Here is a 15,829-nt window from a genome sequence, read left to right on the forward strand (position 1 = left end):
TTTGCTCTGGGTTTCTGCTTAATGCCAGAAGATTTTCTAGTCACAGAAAACCCCTTCAATGCCGAGTATTAAAAAGCTTTAGAACTGGGTCCAAACATTTTTTGGCATTACTATTATAGATGACATAATTTTGATAATGCAGCTAAATGTACTTTTTAATAAGAAAAAAAAATCATCCCACAGTGACATGATGGTATCTTATAGAGTTTATTGGGTGTTTCACAGTATATAGAGTAATGCATATCAATCCTGAATCTCGGCTACCCTTTCATTAATGCATATAGCACCTTTGCTCTACATAATCTAAATGATTAATGTATATCTGGATATTTAGGTCATGAATGCAGAATGTGCAAGTACCTTTGATACTTGATACAATTGCGAAGCTACATCATTTTGTTACTTGGTTTTCTAAAGATTCTTTTATTCATATGCATTTTAAAAAATTTAATTAACAAAACTTTACTTCGTGTTACAATCTTCAGCAATGGATACGCGACGCAGCCTTATCATATTATGCTAAATGTAATTAATATAAAAAACAAAATATTGTTGTGCTCATACTGGAACGAATGGTCGACATTAAAGGATTTTTAAAATATAAAGAAAGTGAGAATGGCATATTCCCCTTAGGAAAACCCTGTGTGCACCAGTGTAGTACACACACACACACACACATATATATATATATATATATATATATATATATATATATATATATATATATATATACATATATATATACATATAGTGTTAGACATAATATAATTATACATACATATAATATATATACACGCATTATGTAGTAACATTATATACAGTATATATATATATATATATATATATATATATATATATATATATATATATATATATATATATATATATATATATATATATATATATATATATATATATATATATATATATATATATATATATATATATATATATATATATATATATTTCACACAAACAAACACTATATAGGTCTAACACGTGTTCCAGGACAACATGGTCCAGCGGCCAAAGGAAAGGAACAGTACAATGCACCAAGCAAGACCACATTCTCTTTAACTAAACAAAATCACACTATGCGACAAGTTTTCTCCCCTCCCCCCTCCCTCCAACAATGGCTGCAACACACCCATCTACTCAACACCTTCCTGAACACATCCTCTACCCCCCCCCCCCCCCCATCACACGAAGCAACGTCCCTTTTATGATGGCGCTTGTCGTTTTAAAGCACGTCCCGGCTATATGATCCTATATCTATTTATCCCCAAATCCTATCCTCAGTAATTGACAGGGGCTCAGAGTGATGCATATCTGGCATGCCTGGCCGAGCAAATCGTTCGTTGAACTCGAACTATGAGACGAACCATTTATCCTTAATTGACTAAGGTTACATAACCAGAAGTTTGACCTGTTTGAATTCTATATTCAGATTTAAAGGTCTCCTATGCTTAGCAGAGGCAAGGGGAAGGCCATAAAGCTAACGCGCAATTTCATAGAGATCAGTGACAAAACCACCTCCCTACCCATGACAGGCACAAGGGCAACAAGGCAATGGCTACTAACTGTGGGCTCCCAAACTGTTAAGCCGTAACTCGAAATGACATCATTCAGGTCTAACTGACCTAAAGGGTGAAGTCAGTATTGTTTGCCTTACAAAATACCTATTCTTTAGGATATATTCAATCAATCCTCTTAAAAATAGGGTAACGAGAGGTATATGATAATACGTTCCACATTACAGATAAGAATAAATTTAAGATTAAACGTAATTACCATTTGAGTTGTATTACAACAGCTAGGGTTACCGTTGACATTAATGTTCTGTAGTGGCACACATTAACGACCTTGGCCTCAAATTAACTCCAACATCGCAGTGAACAAACCCGATGGGCAAAGTAGAAAACCCCATAACAATTGACGGACAAGAACATCAAATGAAATATCTAAATTTAAGCAAAACGTATCATCAAATGTAAAGAAAATTTCAGAATTTAGAAGCACGTCTTAAGATGCATGATTCAGTTTATTACTTGCGAGATTAATTTTTCACGCTGAACACGTACAGCAGCGTGATATTATTTAGCATTTATGAAATAAAGCAATGGATATGAGTTACGGAGTTATATGAGACCACGAAAACCTCCGTATTACGGAAATGCAACTTATTTCTATTTGATCTCGTACATGAAACAGTGTACCAAACCACATTTATTATTAAAAAAAAAAAAAAAAAAAAAAAAAGTTTAAATAAAACACGCTGAATGACAACTAAAAAAAAAAAAAAAAAAAAACGATATTATTTCCAAGTCCCTCTGAAAGACAATGAGATGTGTTCGGAAATGAAGGAAGCTTCTTAAGCTAAGCCATCTTCAGGCATCACGAAATCATCATCCACCCACCCGCCCACATCAGGCCTCCCACTCCCACAACGGTCATAAATCAACTCTCCGCCAAGGACCCTTGAATACCAGGAAGGGGATCCAAACTATGGCCACTCGCTTAGAAGTGTCCGAAAGTGGAAGGATATGGGGAAGGGAGAGAGAAGGGGGGAGGGGGGGGGGATGAAATCATCATAAGCCAAGCCTCCAAGTCTCTGTTTCAAGATGGATGAAGCTCTACGTGCTTAGATTCTGGTTTAATTGGAAATCAAGGTATAAACAGTTTCTTTGCTTTATTTATTCAGAGTGTATATATATATATATATATATATATATATATATATATATATATATATATATATATATATATATAAATGTATATATATATATATATATATATATATATATAATTTATTTATGATGCAACATGATTTGAAATTATCCTCATAAAACGTCTGCCTCTCTCTTTCCATTATGTAGGCTTTCCTCTTTGGAATGAATTCATATAGAAAAAGAACTGTCTGGTTCTCAGTGACTCTTTTGAATTATATTCCTGGCCCCACAGACTAACTTTCTCTACTTGGGGTGCGACCCACAGCAGTCACCTTACCAACAGAGGCACAGTGGATTTAGCAGAATGCGTTAAGCGCTTCCAGCCTCGTTTGATGACAGTACCCAGGATGTTTCATCGATAATTCGAACTTCTCTTTTAATAATGAAGTAAAACACAAAATTACGCTGAACGTGGTGGCAACGAGAATCTATGGCAGTTGACGTTAATTAAAATTGATTTACATTGTTAGTTTTAATTCCTTACAACAGTAGTAATAGCAGTATTATAGCAATAGAACAAGAAAATCTAATAAAAAAAATAAAGATCCATATAGATATAAGATCAGGAAGTTTTCAAATTTCAAGATTTTTTAAATACCTGACCCACAATTATAACTAATTACATTAAAGCGTCCTTATACCGCTGCCATAGATCAAGCAACAAGATAAAAGTAAAGACCGTAACACAGAGTTTTAACCAGAAACCATGTAAGAGAGAGAGAGAGAGAGAGAGAGAGAGAGAGAGAGAGAGAGAGAGAGAGAGAGAGAGAGAGAATATTTCTTTCATGGTTTGGTCACACTATTCTTACTAAACCTTGTCTTTATGACGCTTTGAACTAATCTGTCATATCTCAACTAATTTTCAATCTCTATAGATATAGTCTAATTGCCTTAGTCCGACAGGAAACCGCCAAATCCCACCAACCGCATAATGAAATTAATTCCATCCCACAATTACTTCCACTTGGTTTAAAATAGTCTCCAGGGATTAAGAGGGACTTGTAAGATCTTTCTATGACATGGCATCACATATTAGGTTTCTTCTTTTTCCTTTAACTATATATTTTCTAGTAACATGCGTGGCATTGTTTATACTGATAAATACACTTAAAAGCATCACAGTACAGTGAAGACTAATTTGAACGCAACATGATGACAGAGTTCAAACTTTATCGCAGTCTAAAAATACAAGTGTAAAAACATATTTCACTTTCTTTTAATTATTCTCACAATCTGACCTCAGTAAGTTATGCGAGCACAAACACAAACTATATAATAGTTGTATGTGCTCTTCTTTGATGACAACTATTATGAAAAAGAATTGGGATGCAGTATGGATGGTCTACGTGGTCCTCTTCTTACCAATCTGAACACGGAGCATTTTGAGATGATCCTCATTAAGCCATCTGGTATGATCTGGTACTGGTTTGTTCATCGCATATTCACACAGTGGAATAACCGAGTGATTACCAAGAGCAATAATAAGCATGTTGTTACTATAAATAGAATATTGATTTCCCTAGCTACGTGCAGTAGTGAAGAGAAAATAATAATAAAAGTGGCCTATAACTTTTTCTTTGAAGGAATGATAATTGGTTTCCCAGGTTTACGTGAAGTATCGAATACAAAGGGACAAACTCACTCATCTCCAGGACCCCAGACTTATAATAGATCAATGCAAAGTAAAAATCATACATTATGCAGAGAAAAAAGAAATAAATGTCATACTTTTCAAAATAAAACTATTTTGCCCTACTCTGATCAAAGTAGCAGTCTCGAAGATCTTAGGTAAAAATAATCCCATTATCTATTCATATCCACTATCAATAGGGAGAAGAACAAGAAAGAAAGTATGTATGACATCCCTGCAAAACGTGTGACGAGGCTTACTAAAGGACAGAAAAGGACACCACAAGAACAACTAATTCTGATCCCCCCAAAAATTGTCCCTGTTTATGGACAATTTTTTAAACACATTAATGTTCAATTACAAATATAGGACGAAAAAGGATTATAATAGCGCCACTGTATTGCTAGTTGGTTATTTATATGCTGTTTGGGTCAGTAAGAAGAAACGATATACGAAAGAGGAAACAGATGCCTTTCTTAAGAGTAAATTTCAATATGATCGGTGGCTTTTGAAAAATATCTATAAAGAAAGAATGAATAAAATGTTCACCAATAAGTATATAAATGATTGTTTTTGAGTGACTAAAAATTAAAATCAAGATGTGTGATGTTGTAAATTGTTAAATTAGATGGATTTGTTTATAGAAAAATGTAATTAAATGTGATTATACTGTAAATATTGTGATTGTAAAGAATATGTAAGTTAACATTTTAATAAAAAGATAAAGAAAAAAATTCTGATCCAAAAAGGCAATTAGATATGGGTCCAAAAATCAGATTTTTGAAAGTGTGGAAAGTTTCATTTACAGAACCAACTGATTTTAGAATAAGCTTGTGCTAATAAAAGAAAGATGATCAAGGTTAGAGTCTTAAAACAAACTAATAACCCTTAATATCAGATTTTCAAATGAAAGAAATCATGTTAATAAAGGACTTATTAAACCACCTCTAGAGAGAGTCATAATTGTTGGTATACCTAAATATCTACTTTCATACATATAGGTATATAACATAATATTCAGTATGCAGTAGCTATCTATCTATATATCTATCCACCTCTCTCTCTCTCTCTCTATATATATATATATATATATATATATACATTAGAGAGAGAGAGAGAGAGAGAGAGAGAGAGAGAGAGAGAGAGAGAGAGAGAGAGAGAGAGAGACTAAGTGCTTGGCACCATATACACCGTTTCTTTACACTTATTTCCAGCAGAAGTTATTTTAATTATTCATATTTCAATTTCTAGTTGAAACACAGAAGTTTTCATTATATATATATATATATATATATATATATATATATATATATATATATATATATATATATACATATATATAAACATATATATATATATATATATATATATATATATATATATATATATATATATATATATATTTGTTCTACTTTCAGCCCATTGACCTTGACCTTTATATATCGTCTTCTAGTTCTAAGTTTGGTAACTTTGCCTTTTCTTTTTAAGGTTTTACAGTTATTTCAGTATTTTACTAGAATATCTTTGTTTGTCATCATAGGAAGCATAAAATAAGAACAGGATAACTTCCACTCTACGGAGTATAAACGTCTGATTTAATTTAGCAAGTATTTTCAGAACACACTCGGCTGGAGATATTTTTCCCTCTAAACGCAAAGATGATCAGTAAATTCGTTCTTAGTTTTTTTTTATTTTGCAGTAATTTAAACATTTAATCTTGGGTCAGATATTCTTTCATCTGCTTAATAAGAGATATAAAATCGAGCTGCATATACCAGTTTTCTGCTATAATATTAGATGACTACTTTCAGTGAATATTAGCTTATATCAATGAAAACCAAACAAACCTTCAAGATTTTCAAACATTTCTGATCAACCAATAAATGTTTACCATGAACTATTCCTTAGTTGAAATAATACATTTTGAATACTAAATATTTCCCTTCTCTCATATCGATAATATCAGTTTGCTTAATCTCCTAATCATTTACCGATCCCTCAAATCAAACGTAGACTTCAGGGATTCAAACCAATCCCCGACCAACATCTTACAACTGTATAAGTGGAAGTCAAAATATGTATTAATTATCATTATCCTAATTGATATTTACTTTTCCTATGTCTGGATACATTGTTACACTATTAAGTTTTATGTGGAGGCCCAAGAAACTGCCAAACCTTTTTGTTCAACAAAAACTAGACAAAATAAAGGTAATGGCAAGAGTTGAATCAATTTATAAAACAATTTACTGTCAACACGACAAACTAAAGAAAAAATTCTCTCTTTGGTACCATCAACTGATTCGTTGTATATCTTAGAAGTACCTGTACAATTCCTGTTTTATCATAAAATTCGAATATTTTCTGTTAGAGGAAATACAATTACTTGACAAGATTCGTCCTGAATAAAAATTGAAATGCCGTTGCTATGGTATAAGCTGATTATAGCTCAGGCAGCCTATTGGAAATCATAGGTCAAACGAGTCTTTAATTGCTACAAAATATATTTCTTTACCAACATTACAAGAAATATTTCAGTATCACATTCAAAACCTGGGAGTTCTCATGTGGAAAACAAAAATATGCATACTTTAATCTGCTTACCAGGTTGACGAAGGAATTGTCAATATTTGGTAATAAAATGCCCTACTTCAATAAGTTCTTCAATTATGTTTAGTTTACAATGAACCTTATAAATAGCTTGATAACATACCCATGATAAATATTGAATAGTAATAAAAGAAATTTACTTATAGCAATGTTGATATAGAATTAAATACACTTCTTTCAGCTGTAAAGGAAGCATAGGGAGCAAATACGATGATTAGAAAGACTAGGCTATATAGGTAAAAAATGAGATCGTTGATGATAGCATCTATCATTTTGTAATAACTGAAATCTGGGATTCAAGAATACTGTCAACAAAAATAGAGAGATAAAAAATTAATGGTTCTTAACTTCCCAGCGACAATCCTCTAATTCTACGATCTTTGAGTATGTGATTTGATGTTTCATCTAAGACATCGTGCTGTTGTTGGAAGAAGTCACCTAACATAAACAAGCAACAATTCAGAGAAAAACAGATTGGCTGATATCCCAATAATCAAAAAGTTACACCAACAGGAGAAAATGACGAAGAACAAATCTCTATTGATATGATTAAAAAAAAAAAAGACCAGAATACTAAATGAGACAGGTTTAGGCCCTTATAGCTTAAATATATATTAAAGACAAGATGGACCTGTCTGTTGAAATTATCTTTGAAGTAACCGAAGTAAAAGGTCTGGGGAAAAAATGGGGACGATGCCGTCTTGTCAAAACTTTATTGGGATGACTAAGTATTCCCCAGGAGAGAAAACAAAGCCTGAATAATATTTCATTTGTTAAGACACCAATTTAGTCGAAATTTTCCTCAGAAGAATATGTATATAATTGCAAATTCCTTCATTTACATGTATTTTTTTCTTCTTTTTTCTAGTGTATCGAAACTGTATTACAATTATCTACTTATTTTTCTTTCTTATTTCTATATAATTCATAGTATAAAACTGCATATCAGTTTTTAAGAGACTGCATTAAATTAAATAAAGCAAACTCAATTCATATATATATCAATACAATGAAATTATAGTATACAGAATTAAATGTGCACTGCTCGAAATGAAGCTTAGATCACAAAGAATCCTTTTTAAATGCCTCAAAAATGTAATTGACCAATATTGCAGCAAGTTAGATTTAACATATTTCACTTTTATCACTTTTACAATTTTCATGTAGCAATGACAATTTTTGTTGCAGTTAACCCTAAGGTATCATCACATATAGCACAGACACTATTAGGAGAATCTTTCAATTACATTAACAGAAGCATTTTTCAAAAAGCAATTAGCAAATCAAGATTAACAAAGGTATTCCCCTTTTCGCTTTCTGTGTAATTCTTAATTGAAAGCCTTCTTACCATCTTTGTCGACTTCATCATATTACCATTACTGACCCATTTCACTAGAAGTCTTCAGAGAAGACTCAATTACTGCAAATGAATGCAGCTCTGAGAATTTAGAATTATTAAGGAAGGGGGGGGGGGCGTTCTAAACGTCAGAAAAATAAAATGATGATAAACCCCTTTTTAATTGCACATTATTTTAGAGAAAAGCTATTTTCCCTTAAGGGTATTGCTCTCTCGAATGGAGGAGAAATGAGCCAGTTGGAAAAAAAAAAAAACATAGCAGCGAGAATGAATGTCCCATAAAAAGTGTGATCCAATTCGCTTGGTCATCACCATTCTTAAAATTAGGTCTGTCTGTCCACTTCTTCCGTCTTAGGGCATTGCGCTTTCGAGAAAAGTACGGAAACATTGTCGTTGTTTCTTACACTTTTTGGTGGACAGAAAATAATCTACAGATTGATGGCAAGTAACAGTTCTGGTACCTAATTGTTTATGTCCCTATCTGGCGATCTGTTGGACGGGAGATCAAGTCCCACTCGAATTCGATAATTTCTTGTAATGTCTGCAACCTCAACATCCTTGTGAGCTAAAAATGGGGGGGGGGGGGGGCTCTAGGTCTACCTGCTGAGTTATCAGCAATCTTTGCCTGGTGCTCCCTGGTCCTAGCTTGGGTGGAGAGGGGACGTGGGCGCTGATCATCTGTACATATGGTCAGTCTCATGGGCAATGTCCTGTTTCTAGGGCATTGTCATTGTCATTTGCCTCTGCAATTCATGAACGACCTTTAAAACCTTAACCCGCCAAAAAGGCATAACTTGATAACTTTAACTTGTTCGTTAAATAACGCATAAATTATACATAAACGCTCTTTATCGAGCAGAATGACATGGTCTTTCTTCTTTTTGTCATCAATGGGAAAAAAAAGTTTTTAAATATCATCACATAAACCTAATTTTCGGCAAAATCCTCCTTGAGAGGCCAGGAATCCCTCCCTCGAGAACGCTACTCTCCTCCTAAAATAAACAGCTGCTTCCACCTTAACCCTTCTTGAGTTATAAAAGCTCTTGGAGAAACGAAAACGGAGAAGAGGACCACATTTCTTTTGGTGGGTTCATGCTTTACAATAGTTTCAGACAAAGGATTTCATAAAAAATGTCAACAGAAAAGTATGTCTTACTTGATTGTAAGCATTAAGGAGCAACGACTATAAAACTACACACACACGTATGATATATATATATATATATATATATATATATATATATATATATATATATATATATATATATATATATATATATATGTGTGTGTTTATATATATATATATATATATATATATATATATATATATATATATATATATATATATATATGTATATATATAAATATTTACATATATATATATATATATTTATATATATATATATATATATATATATATATATATATATATCATATATATATATATATATATATATATATGTATATATATATTTATATATACATATATATATTCATATATATATATATATATATATATATATATATATATATATACTGTATATGTATATATATATATATATATATATATATATATTTATATATATACGTATGTATATTTATATATATATGTATATATATACATATGCATGTATATACATATACATATACACAGGCTAAAGAACCTGACAACACATCAATCTTCAGAATCATCAATATTGCAATGCTGGATTCCCACCCTAAGAACTCTTGAGTAAAGATGGCGGCGAACTTCAGATGTATTATTCTATTGAGTACAGAGAAATTCTTATTGATCGGAGGAAAAAAAAGTTTCCGAGAAAACACAAACTCATTGCCTATCATTAAAGAAATCCAGATACGTATAAGTTTTAGCCTCTCGTACTACCGAATAAAAAAATAAAAGAAGTCATATCAACCATATGAACCCAAACTGCCAGACGCTTCAAGCAGCATCAACAGACAAGGCAAGAATTCTGCATTAAATCCTCGTTGGGATGATAACAAAATGTTTACAGGAAATTCTATGCTCCATCAAAACATGAGGGCGAACACTTTACAAAACTGCCTGTGGACAATGAACCCCAATCTCTCTCTCTTTTGAGAAACGCCAATCACCGTTGCACGAAAAGACACAAAGCTGCAAAAAGAAATACGTAAAAATAAAAAGTAGCGACACAGCAGCCCGTTCCATTGCCGGAACACCAAATTCACCTGTGTAGGTCAAAGGGCATCCGAAGGGCATTCAGTGTGGCACAAGTGTCTGCTTCTCGAGTCATTTAGAAAGTACATCCTTTTATGACTTACAACAGACGTTTAGAGAGGACTGATTTGGCTCGACTGAGTTCCATTCACTCTTAACTCTTGAGTGGCAGTGCCCCTCCATCGGTAGGGTAACATCAGAGCCAAGTGGGCTTGAAGTAGAACCCTGCTCTGTAGAGGGGAAGGAGGGAGGGGGAGGGGGAAGGGAAGGGGAGAGGAAGGGCATCAAGGGGCACATGAGCACAAAGGGGCGTGTCTTCTGCAAACTTAATGGTGTGGCAGTGGCAGTGGAAAGGGGAGGGATATGGGAAAGGGGTTCTACATGTGATGGAGACAGTGATGTTAAGAGAGAACGCCACATCATTCCCTTTCCTTCAATGCCACCTGTTTCAACATCACAGTTCCTTCTTTTATCGAACTCCAAGAAACTAACACAAGCAGTGCACTATTAGATGATGATTTCCAAGAGCCATTTGTGCACCGCAATTTAATTTCATGCTTTATCATACAATTATGGCACACTGAATTTAGCTTGATGCCATATATGGTCACCTTCAGATTATATGTCAATAAGCATGCTTTAACACCAGGTAAGGCGGTTCCCTTGAGCTTGCTATTATAAAACTTCTTTGGGATGAGAAGAGCGTCTAAGCATGAAGCTACAACGCCCATTTTCTAGGAATAGGGAGTATAAATCAGGATCTCACACCCTATTCAAGTATGTATTTTACTATGCACAGTTTTATTTAAAAATATATTGTCATCATGTATGCCAATGTATGCAGATAAAGGAGCAATTGCCAACACATACGTCTATGTAGGAAAAAAAATATAACTGGAAACCCAACTTCATGTCAATTACATTTGCCATATGCAATGGACTTCCATCCTTTGGCAACCTGTTGATATGCTTTGAAAGTTCTCGACAAAAATTTTAAACCTCGTACCGGGAATTTTATACCATGAGAATTCGATGTAACCTTTCCTACGAAAAAATTCAAATCACTACCATTTCCCAAATAATCACGAGTGATTACCATTCATAACCCATCATACGACCCTATGGAATCTACACAGACATGGACACATGCACACACAACCGACCACTCAAGGTATGGATGAATCATTCGTTCTCTATTACAATAGTAATAGGTAACTCATATAAATTCAATATACAATTGCACATCAAAATAAGAGTAGTGATCACAAGAGCGCTCTTCCAGTTCATGCCAACGACGTTAGATGAACTTTTCTATTGTTGTTGATCAACAAATTTGCCAAACCAAACACGGATCATCTTTCACGTCCAGGCCGCATCAGTGCCTCCATACCCGAAACAATAACCAAATGAAACGGGGCAAAAAAGGCTATTTCCGGTTCTTGTTTTCGTTCCACAGCCATCGTACCAAATACAGGTAAACCACTTTCACTTTACACACAATACAAACTTCAATAAACCACTATATTCGTTAACATAACATAAGGAACATTTAGATATGCAAATATAATGTTTTCTATCCCTACAGCACGGGAAAGCTGTCACTTCCTAGCAGTTATCGAATGACGTCACCCCCAACATATCCTCGTGAGATTAGGATTGTGATGTCACCAAGGCCTTTCAATGCAATATTCGCGTTGGATCTATTTCCATAGTGAGATCAGAATTATTAGGTCTTCAGTGGGCTCAATGTGCAAGCCTTCGTGGCACCTACTGCTAGTAACTCACTCGAAGGCTAACTAGTAACTAGCCAGGGTTGAGAACAAACCCTCTCCCATCAGCTGGGCACCACACCTACAACCAGTTGAATATTTCGGTTAGTATCGCGCCGTCTCTTTTAGCTTCGTCCACCTATTCAGCAACAAAGAATTTAGACAAGAACCTCAAGTCATGAATATGTAAAAAAGATTCATAATAACCACGGCACTGCACAAATGTAATACAAAAGAAACTAAAATTCAGCAATGACCATTACACCCAGAAAAAAATCTTAAGCTATAAGCTTTTCGATTCTACTCTAATGGTTCGTGATAGTGCCAAGCAATCTGTACACTAAATGCTCATTGCACATCGGTTAGGAGTATTAAGTTAGTCGTACAAGAGTCCTTAAGTACTATCCTATGCAGTCATAATTTGACACCTCTACCGTAGTACGCGGCTATGAATGCAAGAAAATTAAATTTATCGTCGGAAGATAAGGTGTAAAAACTAATAATGCATCACAAACAGCTCTGCATACGCTAAACATTATATTTGTAACCAAATTCACATAAATGTGACCAGAAAACATCATGAGTCGAAAGTAAATATCATAACAATGAAATGGCTACTTGACAACTCCAGCCTACCGTTCACCACCCACAGTTGAGTTGGCAGATCGTATATACTTTGGTAATTTAAAGTCCCATATGCTAATTTACCACTAGCCAGCGCCGTAGGGCTACGGGATCTGCATCCCAATATTCAAAAATAACAATGCACTAGTTTTGAATAAGATAAAAATAAATTGGAAACATGAGTTTTATACCGCATATGGCAAAATAACTCTGCCATTAACTTTACAAAATTGTAAGAATACATCGAAAGAATTGGACTCGCGAACACACGAAACGCTTTCAAATCATCATTTAAGAGCAAATGGCGAGAAACCTCTGAGTGACTCATCCAAGCACAAAAGGTTACATTCCCCATTCAAGAAACAGTTTTTGAGTTCTTGGAAAACAGTATAAAAACGTGGCTTGGGGCGCTAGTAATCCAGAAGAACCTTTGGGCGATTTGAAAATGATTGCAAATCTCCAGCAATTACGTCTCTGTAATGCGGGATGCACCTCTCCCCTGTAACTGAGAAAACTCTCATTACAATCTCAAGGTGAGGGAAGACATGAAATGACATCCAAGGTCATTGAATAAACTCACGAGTTTTCAAAAACTATTCCAGAACAAAATATTCACTATTTCACTTACATTACTTGCATGCTAAATATGGCAAGAGCCTTTGGCAGTAAACACAAAGAAAAAATAGAAAGCAACGAACACAAATACAGGTTTCATTAACATTCTTTTTTTATTCTTCCTTGTGAGAATGGAATTAGTTCAGAGCGAGAGGGAAGTCTTATTCAAACTCACTTTCCGGTTTCTGAATCATGACTTGCTATCTCGTCCTTCGTTTCCTTCAACACTTACCAAACCAAAGTCGCCTTCGACACCAACCCTTCCTCCCACTTGTGGATACTCACCTGAAACAAAAAGAAAGAACAAAATTTAGTATATCAAACAAACTTATTTATAGTCGATTCATAATCTATCTGAAACACTAGGAGCATCATTAGCACCATATAATGTAAATCTATTCTAATCTTTCAGAGAGATATATCTTAATGTTGTTGCTGTTCTTCAAACATAAACATTTTAATTGTTCGTTACTTCTCTTGTAGTTTATTTGTTTCCTTATTTCCTTTCCCCACTGGGCTAGTTTTCCCTTGGAGCCCTTAGGTTTATGGCATCCTGATTTTTCAACTAGGGTTGTAGCCTAATAATAATAATAATAATAATAATAATAATAATAATAATAATAATAATAATAATAATGTTATTCTAATGACTTTTCATAAGTCCACTTCCCATTCCCTTGTGCAATGCTTATCTGTATGTTTATTTATATTACCATAATGATAACAGTAACTGTTTAAGATCTTTTAGCTGAACTTTTCTCACCAAAAGGAAATCTGAAAATGTTTCAGATTCTGTGTTGGCAAAATGCGGGCCGGCTCCTTATTCGTGACTGAAACCAATGCGTTTCTTTGGAAGAACTCTCGGCGAGAGAGAGAGAGAGAGAGAGAGAGAGAGAGAGAGAGAGAGAGAGAGAGAGAGAGAGAGAGAGAGAGAAATAGATTTTTAATATTCTCGACTTCAGCAACATCCAATGGATTATATTCATCAAACAAAATATTGGTTTCGACCATGGAGGATCTCAATTATTTGTCAACGATTTATAATATAACATATCGCACCCGATGCACAAGAAGAAATAATGATAAAGAAAATAAAACCTGAAAATCCTTTCCTCCCCCCCCCCCAAAAAAAAGCCTTCACACAAAAACCAATACAGAATGGAATGTTCTATATACTGTGCGTGTTCAGCCTCGCTCAGTAAAGGAAAAAAAATGGATGAAAGTTTTGCATATTACAGAATCGCGTATATAAACAAATAGCATTATAGTATTGTTTTAATAACTGAATATTTCAATATGCAAGCGAAAACTTGCTATAAAAAGGGATATGATTTCCAATAACTTTCGTTGTTTGCGTAGGAGGCATTTACTGAATTTACTTTATATAAAAATCTAATAAACAACCCAGTTCTATAAAAAAACAAGAAATATAATCATATGCAAATAGAAGGGACTGCAATATTCAAGACAGCAACCGAGAAACACTCCAATCTCCTCTTAATAATGCATGTTGATAAAATTCTTGGCTATAATTCATTTATGATGATTGCTTAGCTACCACGGACTTTTCATTAATTCCGTAATAAGATCTTTGATTAGATGACTGGTTAGGTTCTACAATGATGTGTAATAAAGACCTTACAAGGTGAGAATTACACACATTATGTCTCCTCAATAAAGCAAGGGGGAATATTTCAATTTTAGATGAAGTTACATGGGCAAAATCACAAGGAGAGTATATACAGCATGTGAGACCCTTCAATATTCACTTTACTAATATTATTGTGTAAAATCAGTCTTATTCAACCACCGAAAAAACTATTCTACGGGAAATTAAGTCTCAAAAGAAAAAATGCCATTATGTTACGTTGAATATAAAAGAAGAAAAGGAGTAAAATCTTGCTACTAAAACAAAATTCTCAGAAAAAAGAATGAACGCCTTACTGTGCCCACAAGCAAAAGATCTCGACCCTACATTGGAAAAACATAAGAACAGGTTCATGGCAATTGCCAAGGTTTGAGAAAAAAGTTCTTTACAAGCCAGAAGGCATTTAATGTTTGCAAGTACAAATACCCCCATCAATTCCACGAAACACTTCCTAGGTCAATTCCCATAATAGTAGCAAACAACAAAAAATAACAATAATCATTTACAGCAAAAGAGGGCAATAAAAGGGATACTACCTATAAACTACTATAAAACTCCCAAGTAAAGGAGCTACTCGGGGTTGTTGCCTCTATGGGGGGTATATATACTGTAGCATAAAAGCTAAAATGAAATACGGATGCTATTTT

At 33.9% G+C, this 15,829-nt stretch overlaps 1 protein-coding gene across 11 annotated transcripts in view; it reads right to left on the reverse strand.

Annotated features, from left to right (window-relative positions):
• The window catches only part of Evi5 (ecotropic viral integration site 5), a 411,492-nt gene that overhangs the window by 54,783 nt on the left and 340,880 nt on the right, over positions 1–15,829 (reverse strand). The window contains exon 1 of one of the 11 annotated variants that reach the window (XM_068376828.1): positions 12,298–12,352. The exons of the other annotated variants lie outside the window; for them this stretch is intronic. The gene's annotated coding sequence lies outside the window, so the exon portion shown is untranslated. Of the gene's footprint in view, positions 1–12,297; positions 12,353–15,829 lie in introns of those variants that run through there. 11 annotated transcript variants of the gene reach the window in all.

Source organism: Palaemon carinicauda, chromosome 7 (assembly GCF_036898095.1).
Source record: "Palaemon carinicauda isolate YSFRI2023 chromosome 7, ASM3689809v2, whole genome shotgun sequence".
Lineage (NCBI taxonomy): Eukaryota > Metazoa > Arthropoda > Malacostraca > Decapoda > Palaemonidae > Palaemon > Palaemon carinicauda.